Consider the following 19,274-nt stretch of genomic DNA (forward strand, 5'->3'; position numbering starts at 1 on the left):
GGCTCTACTTTCTCATTCTTGAAATGATCGCAAGATGCTGGTCGTGAGCATCGACTTTACTTTTCGATTTGTTGACTGATACCGGCTCGACATTGCGGCAGTCAGAGCGCTGCTCATTTATTCAGACACTTAATTTAAAGTTTGCGTAACGGATGAAAAAGAAATGAGAATCGTAAATGAACAATGAGTGTTGCCTTGCAAAATTAAACAATAGGGGCAGGTGTTATTTAGCCGCAGAATTAAAAAGTCAAATCACTGATCAGTCTATTTAGTCAACGAAGCACACACGTGATAAACTGAATAAACAGAAAATTTAAAAAACAGACGGAAACCATCAGTATTGATAGGAATGTATTAACATGTATTGATCATACTTCAGACACTTGTGAGTGGCCCGGAAGGTACTGCAGAAATGGAAAAGTTATTTCCAGGGATAGCGTTAGAATATGCGACACCGCAGAAATAAATAATGCCTTGACAATTTTGTGAGTCGGGTGTGTTGATGAGGCTTACAGAGGAATTAAAGTCAAACACTTGGAACTGTAATGGGCAGTAACGTGGAAGATGTGCACAAAGGTTCCCCAAGAAAAGTAATGAAATCAATAATGCAGTACTAAACAAATCAGGCGTTAGTGAAAGGTCTCTAAAAGTAAACGGTGCTTGATGTGAACTACATCTTCTCCGTTTTCGGTTTGAGTCAACCGGGAAGAGTGAACACAAAATTTTGCTTCTCTTTCAACCGGGCCCCCCGCCATGAAAAGAAGCATCTAGATTAGCATTAGCATTGGCCAATCAAGGTGAATGGCTTGTTGTCACTGAACGATATGGACGAAGGTCGGTGTCGCAATTCTCCATCCTAAGAGAAAAATTCGAAATAACCTACCAGGCTTCTCCAACAAAGAAAAGACAGGCATGACGGTAACCAACAAGCGAGGCGCTGAACTGTCGAAGACTGTCTGCCCAGAAACTTTCGTACACAACCGTCAAGTCACCCCCGCAAAAGAAAAGAACGCACCTTAAATGCTTGACAGCCAGGTAAGGAATCTGAAACGTCGCCGCTCGCTGGCGTGAGAGGGGACACCGCTCAGGAATTCCTCACACCAGAAAACTTAAAACGGAACTGACTTGGCACGCTTGAGCAAGACGAGCCAGCAACGGCCAGGCTAGGCACTGAGCCATCAACTCCCTAGATGGCCTGAGAAGCGACTGCACTCAGATGTTATTACCTCAGTAAGGACCAAATATTGCTCATTTGTAGCCTCTACAAGCTGTGCAAGTGTTTACTAGGAAAGAAGGTATATGAAAGCTGATTTTGCTATTATTTCTCTTTGCTGTTACTACATTCGTTCTTCTTATCAGAGTGGGAGATTTTAAGGTGATGTCCATCAATGGTGTAAGCCCAAAATTGCGGGGGGGGGGGGGAGGGGGGGAGGGGGAAAAGATATCCGGCAATATCTCACCAATTCTCATATAAAGCACGGTGGGTGGGGGGGGGGGGGAGAATAAAATTCTCATCTCAGCTATTTAATTCAGAGAATAGACATTGTGATAACGGCTAAAATTTCGTTTTACAAAATTAATCCCCAGAATGCACACTACTAAAGAGTCCACCAACCTTAACGGCCTCTCTGAACTGAACTGAATGCTTTAGACGTGTACGTGCCCTGGACTTCCCGATTTGAAGCATCTGTCGTACAAGTGTCAGATTCCATTCACGGAATTCTCTGCCACGCCCGTCGAAATCACTGCATCCAGTCAGTGTGGCAGTCGTGATATTCTGCATATAAAGCTGATGCTATTATGTTCAGCGTTAATTAGTAACAACTTTTACAACGTGCATGTTAAGCGCATGGTGAAAAGTCGAGTCGGTAGAAAGAAGGTGAAGATCATCAACAACAATTCTCATAGTGAAGATGTAAACCAAGAGATTCAAAGGGAGATACAAACAAAGCTGTTTTTCATTTGCAAAGTAGGTAAAGGTTCAATATTAAATAATGTATATAATATGCCAATTAAAGGTCAGTACTTTATGGATGCGTCTAAGCAGTTAATTCTAATTTCGTGGTGCCTTTTTGTCTGTCTGTCTCTGTTTACCTATCAGTCTAAATATTGCTTATGGCTGACATGCTTAAACTACAAAGTTTTTCACACGTTTTCTTACCTGGCCATCATAAAAAGCATGCACAGGAATATTAGTTTTCTAAATAAAAACGGCGTTTTCTTGCTGCAAAGTATTCTTCCAGACGCATTTCGCATTTAAGGCATATCAAAACAGACCTGTCTCATTCTAGATTCCACTGGAGATAGATATCAAAACAAAATTGTCTCACTCTAGATTCCACTGAAGATGCCTTAATGTAAAAAGACGAAACGGGTCAGGAAGAAATAAAATACATTGCAACGAAAAAGGCGGTTTTTACTTACAAAACGGATAAGGCGTTCTTAACCACGTGTTGCAAACACTGTTTGCTACACTTTCTCAATAAAACATGTGTCTTATTAAAGAGCTTTAATCAATATTAAAACAGCTAAAAATTTCATTTTTACGTGTTTTTATCAGACTATGGAGTAAACTTCAAGTTGGGAAGGGGGGAGGGGAGGAGGCGTTTATGGGTCCCAACACTTCTCGCTAAATCTCACCTAGAGGGAGGGTGACCATTTTTTTTAAGTCGCCGGTTAATTATTGGACGTCATCTTAGTACCTCATGAAACAATCGGCCAGACAACTGGTAGATGCGTTTCAGTATTTTAGAGTCACATTACTGTTGCAAGTATCCACGAGCCCTTTCTGTCTTGGATAAAATGTCCTGCGAGATTCCTACGGATTTCTGACCTAAATATCCAATGAACTTCTTAACTGCTCCATACCTTATCTGAAAGTATTTTAATATTTTAGCTCTTCCTAAAATCACTGAACGCAATATAAGACTTCCATTTCCCTGACAGAATGGATTACGAAAATTCGTAGCCATAATTCAGTTCTCAATTTTCCAACGCACCAGCTATACATTGTTCTTCCTCTGACGTTTCTATAGCTGTCACCAAATCCCACATATCTGTCGTCGTTGTTTTCTATCTTCCATAGTTCCTCATGACCTCCTTTACCCCATATAACTGGCAATCTTTGGAAGTCCTCTTGCCTTTCTGCCCTCAGAATGGTACATCAAGGTCCTTTGCGGCCTTGTGTTATTGCATTAGTTGTACACACCAGGCGACCTCCCCTTTATCTATTCTGTGATACTTTCTTGAGTCATTTCCAAATCTTTGTGTTCCTTACGTCCTCTAACCAAGATACTCTACATTAGGTTCTGAGACACTTCATTACTGACTCTCATTTGTTCCCATTTTTTGCAATAAGCTCCTATTACTCGCGTCCATAAGATGTTACAGGCTGTCCAGTACTTCTTTGGAGAATGTTTTTTTACTTTCCATCTCGTATTTTTCTTTTTTTGAGTCATCAGTGTTGTGATTGGGTTGATGGGGTCCCGGTGAATTTGTCTCCAGTGCCAACCTCGTCGTCTCGGAGTAGCACATGCAACCTACGTCCTCAATTGTTTGCTCGATGTATTCCAATGTCTCTTATCCTCTACAGATTTTACTCTCTGTAGGTCCCTCTATTACCGTGGATATTATTCCCTGATGTCTTTATAGATGTCCTAATATTCTGTCCCATCTTCTTGTCAGTGTTTTCAATGTATTTATTTCTTAGATGACTCTCTGCCGAACCTCCTCATTCCTTACCTTCTTAGACCACTTAATTTTCAATATTCTTCTGTAGCACCACATCTCAGTTACTTTTACTGTCTTGTCTTCTGGTTTTTCCCACAAACCATGTGCCACTAACATGAATTTCTGCCTCATTTTAAGGCCTATGTTTCATAATAGTAGACTTCTGATGGCCAGGAATGCTCTTTTTGCCAGTGCTGGTCTGCTTTTGATGTCCTCCTTCCTCCGACCGTCATTGTTTACTTTCCTTAACTTCATCTACTTCCTGCTATCCAATTATGACGCTAAATTTCTTGCTGTCCTCATTTCTGCTACTGTTAATCACTTTCGTCTTTCTTCGATTGTCTCTCAGTCCGTATTCTGTACTCATTAGACTTCCACTACATCCAGCAAATCCTGTATTTCTGCTTCACATTCACTGAGGATAGCAATGTCATCAGAGAATCTGATAATATCCTTTCTCTCTGAATTTTAGTTCCACTCTTGAACCTATGTTTTATTTTCATAATTGTTTCTTCGATGTACAGATTGAACAGTCTTACACCCTTCATGATGCGAGCACTTCCGTTCTGCATCTCTCATTCTTAGTGTTCCCTCTTATTTCTTATACATATTGTTTATTACCCGCCTTTTCCTACAGCTCACCCCTATTTTACTCATAATTTCGAACATGTTGCGCCAGTTTCCATTACTGAACGCTTTTTCCGGATAGATAATTCGTATGAACGAGTCTTGAACTTCCTTCAGTCTTGCTTCCATTATCAAGCGCAACATCAGAATTGCCTTTACCCTTCTTAAAGCCAAACTGAACCTCAATTTTCTCTTCCATTCTTCCGTATATCACCTTGTCAGCAACTAGGATGCATGAGCTGTTAAGCTGATTGTGCGAAGATTCTCGCACTTGTCAGCTCTCGCGATTTTCGGAATTGCGTGGATGATATTTTTCCGAAAGTCAGATGGTATATCGCCAGACTCATACTTTATACACACCATCGTGAATAGTCTCTTTGTTGCCAGTTACCCCAATGATTTCAGAAAATCTGATGGAATTTTGTCTATCCCTTCTACCTCATTCGATCGCAAGTATTCCAAAGCTCTTTTAAATTCTGATTCTAACACTGTATTCCCTATCTCTTTTATATCGACTCCTGTTCCTTCTCTTTTTACATTGTCATCAAGTCTTAGCCCTCATAGGGGCCTTTCAACCTGTTCGCTCTTTTCTCTGCATTTAACGGTGGAATTTCCATTGTACACTTAATGTTACCACACTTACTTTTAATTTTACCGAAAGTTGTTTTGATTTTGCTATATGCTGAGTCTGTCTTTCCGACAATCATTTCTGTTTGGATTTCTTCACATTTTTCCTGCAACAATTTGACCTTAGAAATTGCACCTTAGCTTCCCTGCACTTCCTGTTTATATCATCCCAAATGGATTCTATTTTGTATCCTTGAATGTCCGTGAACAATTTTGTACTTGCTTCTTTCATTGATCTACTGGAATACTTCTTTTTTTTTGTTGTGTTACCCATGGTTTCTCGCAGTTACCTTCCTTGTACCCATGTTTTCCTTACCAACTTCTGTGATTACCCTTTTGAGAGATGTCCATTCCTCGTCAACTGAACTGCCTACTGAGCTATTCCCTATCCCATTGTTTATAGTCTCAGAGGACTTCAAGCGTATCTCCTCATTTGGTAGTACTTAGGTATTGCACTTCGTTAGACCTTGGGCATTGATTCTCCCCGACTAGTCTCTTAAACTTCAGCCTACTCTTCATCGCTACTGAATTGTGATCTGAGTCTATATCAGGCTCGTGGGTGCGCTTAAAATGCAATATCTGATTTCGGGATCTCTGCCTGACCATAATTCAATCTAATGGCAATCTTTCCGTACCTCCCGGGCTTTTTCAAGTGTACCTCCCGCACTACTGAATCTTGAACAGAGAATTCGCTATTTTTTCTCTCTCAATCCTAGTGGCAAGCCGATATTCTCCCGTAACCCTTTCTTCTACTCCTTCTCCTACAGTCGCATTCCAGTCCCCACTGACTATTATATTTTCATCTCCCTTTACGTACTGAGTTCCCTTTTCAATATCCTCACATGCATTCTCTGTCTCTTCATCTTCGGCTTGCGGCGACGGCATGTATACCTGAAGTACCATTGTCAGTGTTAGTTTGCTGTTGGTTCTGATGAGAACAACCGTGTCACTGAACTGTTCAGAGTACCTCACTCTCTGTTCTACCTTGCTATTCATGACGAATCCTCCCCCCATTATACCACTTTCTGCTGCTGTTGATATTTCCCTGTACTCATCTGAGCAGAAATTTTTGTATTCCATTTCACTTCACAGACCCCCATTATATCTAGATTGAACCTTAGCATTTCCCTTCCGTGCCATGGTCAAACTTCTGAAATTTCTCTCCCTGACTCGTAGTTCTTTATCCTTTCGTTCGTTATTCAATCTTTTTCTCATAGTCACCTCCCCCTTAGCAGGCTCCTCATGGATATCCGAATGGGGGGACTAATCAAGAATCTTTTATCAATTGGGAGCTCTTCATGACAATTTTTCAATTATACGCTACATGTCCTGTGGATACACATTATGTGTCTTTACTGCATTGCGTTCTGCATCCTCATGCCGTTGATCATTGCTGATCCTTCCACTTTAAGGGCAGTTTCCAACCCCAAGGGATAGAGAGTAACCTGAATCTATGTTACTAAAATGTAGACTTTCACGGCCGGAAATATTATGTCCATTATAATTATCCGGGCTGTTATGCCGTGGTCGGTTGATGAATTCTGTGTCGATTCCCAACGTTTCGTCTCCGACTGCGGGAGACATCTTCAAGGGGGTCCGTAGCTCGATGGAAGGTCCAACACACTCACTGGCTCGCTACTGTCAGTAGCGAGCCAGTGGGTGTGTTGGACCGTCCATCGAGCTACGGACCCCCTTGAAGATGTCTCCCGCAGTCGGAGACGAAACGTTGGGTTCAAATGGTTCAAATGGCTCTGAGCACTATGAGACTTCACTTCTAAGGTCATCAGTCCCCTAGAACTTAGAACTACTTAAACCTAACTAACCTAAGGACATCACACAACACCCAGTCATCACGAAACGTTGGGAATCGACACAGAATTCATCAACCGACCACGGCATAACAGCCTGGATAATCATAATGGACCTGAACCTATGTGTGCTCTTCTGCCCTCTTTGACAAGGCCGTTGGCTGAATGGAGATCACTTTCTATTCAGGAAGTCTTCGGCCGCCATTGCTGATGATTTTTATTCTAAATTTAAGCGGCGGTGGGTTCGAACCAGAGCCGAGTACGTTCTAGGTTGCAATTAAAGACGCTGACTCCATTCCGTTCGTCATTGGTTGTAGAATTTGGTTGGGGCGGACATCACATGAAAACCGTTCAGGTTCCTCGTGATTCCAGCACTCAGTTTCTTTGTTACAGAGGGCAGCCAGTTCTCAACGAAAGACGCTGAGCTACTGTGCCGGCACCCCCAGCCCAGGGAAAATCTTTTAAGTCGGCAACAGTGTATTTAGCTTCTGGATTGGTGTTTTCCCATGGCCTACTCGTTATTGTATTTCCTAATTACTTGTTCTGTCTACCGATTAGATATTGCAAAAACATTTAAATTTTTCCTTCCTTGATATGCTGGACATCTACTATTAAGCTTACTGCATTTTCTCCACAGCGTAGGCATTCTGTCTTTTGAAAATTTACTTTCACTCCTAACTTATCATATTTCTCGAATGATTCTTTCAGCATAAATCAGATATCAGCCTCTTCTTTACCGACTAGTACTTGATTACCTACGAAGAACAATGAGTAGATACGCTGATCCGTTCTTATTTTGATTTCCATTCCTGCATATTTCGTACTCTCGAAGTCTAAGGCTTCCTGAATGCATATTTCCAGCATTGTAAGAAGCAAACAACACTCTTGCTTCAGTACATCTGTAATTTTGGAAGGTTGTGACGAAATTGTATTGCCGGCTGGAGTGGCCGTGCGGTTCTAGGCGCTACAGTTTGGAACTGCGAGACCGCTACGGTCGCAGGTTCGAATCCTGCCTCGGGCATGGATGTGTGTGATGTCCTTAGGTTAGTTAGGTTTAAGTAGTTCTAAGTTCTAGGGGACTGCTGACCTCAAAAGTTGAGTCCCATAGTGCTCAGAGCCATTTTTTTGAAATTGTATTTCCCACTTTGATTACACACTCTGCAGTCTTATATAGCTTTCATACACTTCTAAGACGTCTGTCCAAGCACACTCCACCTCAGGACTTTGATTTCTTCAGCTGCACCACGTCATAATCGGTACACGTATGGAATGAAAACAACAGCAATCTCTGTATTACACACTTCGGGTTCCAGCACATCGTAAGGTTTGCTCATAACGGATTACTGCCATAACCTACTGGCCTTTTATTTATTTTTTATTTCAAACTTCACAAAAAAATTTCAATTAAAGTGTTTTTGTTTTTCTTGTTAGTGCATAGATTTCGAGTAAAACCATTGTGGAAACCTGTTCCCAACCGTTTAATGTCAAACTGTGACACAATACAACCGAAGGCAAGTCAATAGACCAATTGTCGCGGGTTCCTGAACTTTACTGTATGTCAAAGTGTGTCATCATTTCACCACTGCTAATGGAGACAAGTAGTGTAAATACGGTGCAGAATGGGACAGAAAGCGCGCATGGATGCAGGAATAGGTCTCTGTTAGGATCTTAATCGGTGACCCGCGAGAGAATCACCGCAGGTAACAGCAATTTAACAGCAGTTCACCACCACAATGACAGCCGGGCGCCCCGTTTATGCATGTGGCAAGCAGGGAATGTTTCCGCTTCAGTATTTCCGCATCTAATTGCGTCAGCACCACCGCTCATCGAGTTCCCTCTCATCGCTTTGCCGCGGTGTGCAGTGTTTACCTACGTGCAGCCAATCATCCCGTCGCTTCCCATCGTATGCAGGATGTAACTCAATTCCTTTAAATCCATTAACTTAATTGGATGTGTTTGGACGCACCATTATCATTTGTTCTGTTGACTTTGTGGGCTCACAGAGGTACTGTCGTTATTGCGTGTTTCCTTTTGTCGATTGGTATGCCGGAATTACTCGTTTGCAAATCGGCGTCCACGCACACACACACACACACACACACACACACACACACACACACACACTGACACACACAAACCCACACAAACAACTGAAGCAGTAACGAAAATTAACATTATCATGTCTAATTAATGTTCAGACTAAAATGTTATAGTCATTTCCTAAGCAATGTAACTGTTAATCAAGCAACTATTTCAGTTTTTTTTTCTTTACTCAATAAACTGGGCATGCTTAACCCTTTGAGTCCCAGTGATTTCTGCCTCGGAGCATAATTTTATTATTATTACTTTGTTTAAGTACCAGTACCTTTCTTGTGAAACCAAAGAAGCTCTTGCAAAACACTGACTCCAAGCAGCGCACAGACGTACTTCCACGAATGTAGTGCAACGCAACAGTCGCTTACAGCGTTCAAAGCAACAGTTGGCACGGACTGTTTGTTGCGTGATTGTGGGAGATTCAAGTCTGCACGTTTTTATGGCATAATTTAAGTGACGTGTGATTTTAGCAAAGTTATCATTCTCAAGAGTTCATTGAGAGTGAAAATAAGTTAAGCTAAAGTTACTGTAACGTAAATTTGACATTCTACCACAGCTTTTATGATTCGTTTAGAAGGAAACCACTGGGGCTGCATGCACTTTTATGATTTATCTTGTAATTATTTGTAAATTTATTAAGTTTCTAGTGATTCCTAGTGATTTGGGTTCAGAGACGCCTGAGACAGAAAGTGACCCAGAGGATGTTGTCTGAATGTTCTCCATCAGGCAAGTACATCAGGAACTTCCTCTGCCAGGTGCTGAACTACTCATTGTAAATGCATTTCATGTCGATGTTGATGACGACAGTGAAGTTGAGCCTTCCATGATAAACTCACACATAACATGTTTACATCCTACAAAACAGCAGCTGCGCATGACTTCTCTCAAGAGGTCGGACCAAATATTCATGTAAGCGGTGAATCTCTCGTGTAAATGTTCGTGAGCTTGTTTGCACAGGAAATAATGGAAGCTGGATAACTATATGCCCCATTGGTTCCAAAGTGAAACCACCTCCATAAAACAATCCCTTGTCTACTTTATGGTCATTGCTTGTTGTATTCGTTGTTTACAATCACAATAAAAGTTAAATTTGTGAACAATTTTAAAATTATATTTTTTCATGTTGTTGGGACACAGAGGGTTCAGATGCAACGCAGGTATTTCTTTTACATATTTCTGAAATATTCTGTGTAGCAACAGGCCTTTTATCTCGTCTACATAATTCTTCGACAAACAAACAATGATGACAGTGTTCAACGATAAAAATGGTTCTATGTAACTATCCATCGGAGTCTTTCCTGCGTAAATTTCTTCATCCTTACTAAAGGCTGTAGCCAGCATCCATTTGCAATGGTTTCTGTCTCCAAACCTTGGGCTCTTCCTACAATTATTACCTCCCATGCAGTAGTTATTCCTTTGTGTTATGTCCAGTAAGACATAACCACGTGTGTATGTGTCTTGTTTGTGTGGGATAGGGTAAATATATGCTACACTGAGGCTGACACGGAAGAGAAATTCAAGGCAGGCCGCGTCAAAGTAGACATAACGCACGACAGAAAAAAATTTGTTCATTAGCTGTGACTACACCTTGATTTACATCACAATGTTTCCCACATAGTGTAATACGTGAAATAAACACCATTTAAAAACGATTTCTGCTTAAGAGAATATCCACATACCTTCTGTTTCTTCCAAGTAGAACTGAGAAAATGATCCTCGAAATGTAATTCTTTAGTTCAGTAGTGTATTGGAGTGAGCCTCGCACGATGGGGAAACTGAAACTTCTGAACTATGGTGAATCAGAAAAGTGTTAAAAACTAGGGCGAAATCTGAGAGTAGGTAAGCAGTGACGGTTTCGTCGTTCCCGTAGCGTATGGAGGGACAGGTAAACAGTTCATCCAATAGAACAATACAGGAAAAGGTGCTGCATATTATGTCAACGAACACTGCCGACGAATGGAAAGACAGATATATGTAGAGGAGGGCGTCTAAAGAATTTACCAGGTTGATGACTATAGGGAGAAAGAGATTTTGTCCAAACCAGTTGCTCCTCAAGAGGCTAGATTGGATTTTTTGGCCACTGACTTTACAATTTAACTTAGGTGGAAGAGATAAAAAAGTTATAAGCAGAGTTTTTATTATTCTGGATTATCTCATACGACATTAATGTCACTAATAGTTTACAGCTGCACGGCAAACAAAATTAGATAAATGTTTCAAAGTGTATACAATGATCAAACACAGTGGAAATACACAACTCTCACTTCATTTGGAAGACACGCGATGCAGTATAACAAAGGACGCTGAAAAATGGCCGCCGGATTCTGCAGTGTCCGTAACAGTTTCCTTTAAAGCGGTACAAGTGACTGGCAATTTTCCGGATGTGAAGATTACTGCTTATCCTTAAGGCTGGCATGAGAATGCCATCTTCGTACAGATATTGCGTCATTAACGTTCTTCTTGCATTGTCGCTGATTTTTCAGCAGTTTCTTGAAGCCAAAGAGATATTTCCAAAGGAGCAAATCTGTTTCCGAATGGTTCGGCCTGCTGTTGCACAAATTGCACACACGAAAAATTATGGGATCGAATCTAGGTCGGACCACGGATTTTTCAGTCTTTGTTTTAATCTACCCGTCACCATTCAACAATCTGTGTAGTCACCAGAAATGACACATGGTTCGGATATCACGTTAAACTGTGAGTCCCGTTCCCCGACTGGATGACTGCCGTAGTTAGGGATACGCAGGTCACCGAAGTGGCGGTCAGTTGAAAGTCCTGCACCAGTTTATTAATTATAACGCAATATAGGTTTGAAACGCTTAACGTCTTCTACTTTATATGCCATAGGAGACCCTGTGAGACTGGCTCTCTCCCTATGCTACACATTCACTTTCTAAAACAGAGATAACAAGAGTAAGTATATTATCAAACGAAGCTCTAATAAAAGGGCTGAAACTGAATCGAGCAGCGGATACAGCTATTTAAACGTCAGGAACATTGATATTCATGTATTATAGGTGTTGCCTTGCCTCCAAATGAAACACCAGTTTCTTATTATTCGAGGTATTTCGCCATTCCGCCCAGTGGAAATTGTTTCTTATAGATAACGTTATTTCCCTTCTGACCTTTGAAATGCATTGGATGTTTGCGCTTTCGTGCTCAAGGTGAAGAGCGTCGTAACGACAGCAAACGTAACAAGCTTCAGCATTGATGACGCTGCCGATATGATGTTAAGGCACTCTCCCTCGACATGAAACAGATAAAATGTCATTTAAATACAAAATTCAAAGTTTATAACCACACAAATAACACTGATAATAATCATGCTAAATATTTAACGTCACTCACATTTAATACATATATTATTACCTGCAAACTGAGCGGCAGGAGAGATAGTGTAACTGCCTTGATATCTGGATACAGAACATCATCCGTCAGGTCTAGTTGTCCTACCGCTGTTGAGCGATTTGAGTTGCTTTTGAATTCAGTGTCATGTTTTTCGATATCTGTCACTTTGACGTTCGTGTGACGTTTTAAAGGAGGAACTACAGTGCTATCTTCCTCAGTGAAACAGTTTTGGAAAAAGATGTTTAGTATTTCGGCCATCTCTGAGCCATTGTCCGTTTCGATGCCACTATGGTCACGAGTGTCTAGGCAGAATGCATCGATCCGCTTACTGGTCTGTGGAAGCCCAGAAATATGCTGCAACACGTCTGTATGACAGAAAGCGTGTCAACACGCAGGCCAACGGCACAGACCTGCATCGGTGTCGGACTAATATCAAGCAGAGAGAGCGCAGGAATCATTCGGCGCGCACGCGCAGGCACGCATCCGCCTGCTGGCGGACGCGCTAGGAGGCGAGGTGTCCGCCGCCGTCCCAGTTGTGCTTCCTGGCACTGTAAGGCGACGCAAGGGGAAGGCCACCCAGTCGGGTCACAGGGCTACTTTCCCACCTTCACGCTCAGACTTTCTAGTGTGAGAGTCTCCGTGGAGAGCTCAATAACGTTCGGAAATTAAATTTAAAAATAATGGTACTCTTTACTTGAGTGAATGCTCTGTTTTCTGACAGATAGCGCTTGTAATTTTAAAGAAACAGCACACGGTAATGAGTGGTGTACAAGTTTCGTCGCACTGTATTCCTGGCTATGCAACTTAAAGAAAATGTGGTAACGTGGTCAGAGGAGTGGTTCAAATGGCTCCAAGCACTATCGGACTTAACATCTGAGGTCATCAGTCCGCTAGACTTAGAGCTACTTAAACCTAACTAACCTAAGGACATCACACACATCCCTCCCCAAGGAAGCAGCAGCGCGGTTCCGGACTGAAGTACCTAGAACCGCTCGCCCACAGCGAGCGGCGTGGTCAGAGGAATGTAGGGGATATGAAACAGAATTTCCCATAGGTAGGACTTATTGTGTAGCACTGGCCATCAAACGACAGACATCCAGCGTCCAGCAGACTGTGCAGTAAGCATAAAAATATAGGCCACCATATTGTAAAATTATGGAACTTGTTTCATATTATAACGGTACTGTGCGGGCAGGCGTGTCAATTAGCATCATATTAATTAAAATCGGGGAAGAATTAAAAAGGGGAAAGTAATACGAAACTTTAATAACTGCACAGTATTACTAAGAAGCAATATAATGAAAAGTAATAAAAAGCAGAGTAGCAAAGACCAAGCGGGACAGAAAGATATAGGGGCGCGTTTGTTTTTTATTACATATAAAAGAACATGTAATACATTATTGAGCTCTCTACCTTCAGTTATCGCGATCGGGCTAGTGGGTGAAAAAGTGGTACGCGACTGCTAAATTCGTTAAGGAGATTATTTAAAGACTCTTCAAACACGTTTAAAACACATTACGTGTGACGAAGTGATCAGAGACGTTTATTGTCGGGTGAAGTGAAAATGAATCCGACAACATAATTCGAACTTCGTGTTAGCTGGAAAAAATACTCTTGGGAAACTATTATGGTTGTGGAACCCACGGAAGTTGTGCGCAACGGAAAGCTATGGTTTACGTAATTCTGCATTTTATAAAATGGTGAAACCCGTGTGCGCGGAACATTAATAGAATCTTATCCTTGGACGGTTGCAGGGGTAACTGATACAAAAAACGCGCCAGCATAAAAAATAGTTCTCTTATTAACTACCAGATATTAATTAACGGGGACCTAAAATACTAAAAAAGAAGGATAGGATCATCACCTCCAATCCCGATTCATATTTCATATTTAATTAGTGAAAAGAGAAGTGTTAATAAAGAAACTACATTTCAATTTTATCCAAGATTTTGACTTCATTACGTAGTCTTGACTACACGACAAATAATATCTGTGGAAGTTGTATGCAATGTATCGTCATAATATTTAACCACCCAATATTGTGGAACACTAAAAATGTAAATGCATGAAATTGTTCTTACAGCGGATGTATAATGTGTGACTGCGACGAACTATATTGAGAAACTGAACATCCATTACGTACTTGCATGTTTATCTGCGAAAATGGTCCTTGTCGGTACATCAGCACAGAGTTCGAATAGAATCGCTGGAACATTGCAAACCATTCAGATTAATCTAACATCTAAATACTCATAATGCTGGTACCACCAGGATGTGTTCTTTCTCCTCATCCCCGTGGCAGTAATTGAATTAAGAGTCAGCCGGGAAATACATTTAAATCAATTGACGACCATTGAGCTAGCGTCACGAATTTTTGAAATGTCCACTGCCATGTATGAAGGCGAGTGACACCACGAGCGTTGACGTCGATCGAGGGGTGTCGTCGTGACCGTATTGAATGACATTGAGCGGTTACACACGAAGAAGGGAGAAAGAAAGTGTTGCCCGAACCTGGGGCTCGAATCAGAAGAAAGTCAGACGAAGTAAGAAAGTGCGCGAAGTCGGGAAGAAAGTGAAGTCTTACGAAGAAAAGTCGTGTGGGTCAGTGTGGTCACTCAAGGGCCATACTTTGGGAAAAAAACCGTCGAAGTAGAGATCTACGCAACTCCGACGGCTGAGACGTGCCGTCATCATCACATCAGTCGGTGTTCTACAATGGCGACTTCACGTCGCGGGCCTGGAGAAATCGTCCGGCGCGCGGATCACAGTTGGCGCTGACGTCTCTGCGAGGGGTAGCTGACGACGCGCTGCAGCCACTCGAGACATCGCTACAACACATCACGTGCAGAGACAAGGAGGTAGGAACTAAATAACTTTACTCTCGTGGTGAGGGCTTTGCATTATATATCGAGTACAGTTGGTTCGAGATCCTGATTCTCATTGTACTTATCTCAATAGGATAGTGGTTAAACTATAGATTGCAAGGAAGTGTCGAGTGAATTTTAATAGTCATTTGTCTGGGTAGATTGCGAGGTTAAAGTTAGAACCATGAAGCGTAACTACTTATTGAGATCTGCCAATGACACTTCGTCGATGGGTAAACCCACTGAATTATCGAGTGATGTTGGTCAATTGGAAGAGAATAGAGGTAATAATACTATGGAATAGGTTGGAACTAGTTTTATTCCTAGTAACAATGCAGTAACTGATAATTCGGGTGTCCTTAGTAATAATGATAGTTTACATGTCACAGAGGTGCCTATAACACATACTCAACCTGAGGAACGTACAGAATTTTCAGCTCCAGTTGACCTTGGATTAATATTAAAATTGTTAAATAAAAGGTTTGACGAATCCAAAGTAGAAAAAGCTCAAGCTAGAGCAGAAGCGAAAGTAGAACAAGCTATGGCAGAACAAACTCGCCCGCATCTCGTGGTCGTGCGGTAGCGTTCTCGCTTCCCACGCCCGGGTTCCCGGGTTCGATTCCCGGCGGAGTCAGGGATTTTCTCTGCCTCGTGATGGCTGAGTGTTGTGTGCTGTCCTTAGGTTAGTTAGGTTTAATTAGTTCTAAGTTCTAGGCGACTGATGACCTCAGCAGTTGAGTCGCATAGTGCTCAGAGCCAGAACAAACTCGAGCTATGACGGAATTAGTAGATAGAAAGTTAGAATTAAGGTTTTCAAAAATTGATGAACAGTTTAATGAATATAAGAAAGAGATGCGAGACTTGGTTGCTAAATGTGAAAAGGAAAGTATGGATAGTTATAAGTTGTTGTCTGATATAATGGAGAACTTAGATTTAAGTGTCGAGACTAATAATAAGCAAGTGAGCACCTTAAAGACATCTGTGAGCGGTTTAGAGAATAAGGTAGAAGCTATTAATAATGAACAGAATCAACTGAACACACATTTGACACGGGTTTGTGAGCAAGTAAAGAACTTGGAAATCTCGGGGCAAAATTACGTAGATGATTATTTGCATAAGCAAACAAAAAAGTTTGAGGAAGAAATATCTGAATGGATCGAGGTAAAATCGGGGGAAATTCAAACGGAGGTTATTGAGGCTGTCAGTACTGCCGCATAACAATGTAGACTTGATGCCTCACAGTCAAAAGACTCAGACGTAGTTAGTAAGTTTAAAGAAGAATTTAATATACTTAAAGATAAAGTAATGTCTGAATTACCCATGTGGCAAAATTACGTAGATGATTATTTGCATAAGCAAACAAAAAAGTTTGAGGAAGAAATATCTGAATGGATCGAGGTAAAATCGGGGGAAATTCAAACGGAGGTTATTGAGGCTGTCAGTACTGCCGCATAACAATGTAGACTTGATGCCTCACAGTCAAAAGACTCAGACGTAGTTAGTAAGTTTAAAGAAGAATTTAATATACTTAAAGATAAAGTAATGTCTGAATTACCCATGTGGCAGGAGAGTGTAGATAAACGGTTAACTACAAGTAATAGTCCCGTAAGTCACCCTTATTATGGAGATGAAATGTATGAAGGTAGTTGTCCACCGGTATCACCTGACCGGAATCGTACGATGAATCGAGTGGGAATGAACACTAATAATAAGGAGAAATGGGATAACGAGAGGAGTTATACAGATAGGGGGCTGTAGAATCAGCTAAAATAGATCAACGATTCAATCGTTCATAGGCGAAGTAATGGTGCAAAACTGTTCGCTTTGACCTTGTGCCCATTACACATGTTTGTACAAATGTCAAATTTATTTCCAAGGAAGTGTGGTAGGACCATCACTGTTTACAGTGTATGTAAGTTATGCAGTAGATAGTGTCGGATGCTCTGTAAGATGCGGCTGTCTATAGCAAAGTAGCAGCTCTAGAAGATAGTATCGATTATCAGAATGACCTCCTGAGGATTGATGATTGGTGCAGTTGACTCTGAAATTAAATAAGTAGTGTGAGGAGGTGTTTACCAAGGGTCCCACACAGGACTCGTTTCAATTGCATTACGATTGTAACACACTGCGCATAAATAGGAAAAGAAATCCACTACTGCACGAGTATACTATTGATGTCAAATACCCTGAAACAGTACCTAACGTAAAATATCTAGGAGTAACTACCCAGAGTGACCTTAATTAGAATGACCATACAAAACAGATCGTAGGAAAAGGTGATGCCAGATTGACATTCATAGGTAGAATATCAAAGAAACGTAAGTCATCCACGAAAGAGGTGTCCTACAAGATGAACAACACTCAAAGTGCGATTCTTGAGTATTGTTCATCGATCTGGGATCGTTACTAGGTAGCACTCATAAGAAGACTGTAAACATCTAACGAAGAGTGGTGCGTTTCGTCACCGATTCGTTTGGTCGGCACGTGAGCTTTACAGAGATGCTCAACAAACTCCAGTGGCAGAGAGGCGTTTTGCATCACGGAGATGTTTGGTATTGGAATTTCGACGGATCACTTTCCGGTAAGAGTCAGGCTACACATTACTTTCTCCCACACACATATCATCAAATGATGGCGACGAGAAAATTCGGGAATTTAGAGCTAATACAGATACTTACCGACAATCATTCTTCCCAAGCGCCATTCTCGAGTGGAAGAGTGAAGGCAAGATCAGTTATTGGTACCAGAGACGCCCTCCGCCTCATACCGTTAGGTGACTTGCGGATTATGATGTAGGTAGGTGTACCCGGTGGAGCAGTTTCGTCTGAATAAGCTGCTGCTGTGTTACGCTTTGGTGATTGAATTCTGCTGTAGTTGTGTCCTGTTCATTCATGCTCTCTGCACAACAGTAAAACTCGAAACATGTCGGCTTACAGTACTCTAAGTTTAGTATTTTAAATCCGTACTGTTTCTGAAGTGCAACTTATTATCTCAACAAGTAAATGGCACAAACGTACATTTAGCGTGGTTGATTTATTGTTAAATCTTCATCCAGCGTACAATCACGTCTAACGTAACCATCCATGGATAAGAAAAAGCATGGATAAGGAAAAGTTTGTTTAGCTTTTACGAACTATTATGTTCAGCGGAGTTATTTGCTAAATGTGAACTTTGGCATAATTGGTACCAGTGAGGGCAAGTTCAAACGAACAGACTAAACCGAGCTCGTCGCTGATTGGCTGCAGTTTTATGACAGTAACACCGCAACAGTTGACTGCTTATCAAACGAAATTTTAGCGTATTCCTAAGTCCCCTTCTCTTTTCTAACATGTTTCTCTCACTGTTCATGTATGTTTTTCAACATCCTTTCTCCTATGACTTTATTAGGCTATCAAGGAAAGGTTTAAGCTTTATAAATTACTCGCTCTATACTGTGCAGTTCGTGTCATTTAACCAAAAGAAAAAACATTTAATTTATCTTCATAGTCGCACTTGAGATCAATGCATTTTTCCAACGCTTTTCACAGTAGGCATACTGCATCGACGAAAGACGCCTCCATAATATACATGTAAAGGTATTAAAACTCCTTCTTTAGCCTCAATTGTTTAGAATTACCACTGATGAATTCAGTCTAATATGAGGGCCACTGTCGATTTTGTAATTCATGGATTGTGATATATAATTCGTGCACGGCAATAATGGATTCAAACCTCCGTAGGGCCTTCGTGATTTAGACACGAAGCGGTTTACATGAATCTTATGCAGTAAATACCACCAATGTTTCTTGATCAATACCACATCCTACTTCATTTCGCACCATTGTTCTAGCTTGTGTTCTACTTCTACTGATGTCGACGTAAAACTTTTCTCACTCTTCCTACCTTTCGTATCACCATTGGCTGTGACTGTGTGTTGATATTTACCAATTTGACAAACCAATAAAAATAGTGTCTTTGTAGCTTAACTACTCTTGTTGTATGCTAATGACCTGGCAGACAGTATTGTTAATAATCTCGGAACATTTTAAATATGGCGCAGCTGCCTGTAATAAATTACTGGCTGAGAAAAGCTGGTAAATTATCCAATCAGATATTGATAATATTTCAAAGCAGTCCAAAGATTGACAGTTATCTTTAAATATTCATGATTGTAAAACTGTGCACTTTGCAAAACGTA

Source organism: Schistocerca serialis, chromosome 4 (assembly GCF_023864345.2).
Source record: "Schistocerca serialis cubense isolate TAMUIC-IGC-003099 chromosome 4, iqSchSeri2.2, whole genome shotgun sequence".
In the NCBI taxonomy this organism is placed as follows: domain Eukaryota; kingdom Metazoa; phylum Arthropoda; class Insecta; order Orthoptera; family Acrididae; genus Schistocerca; species Schistocerca serialis.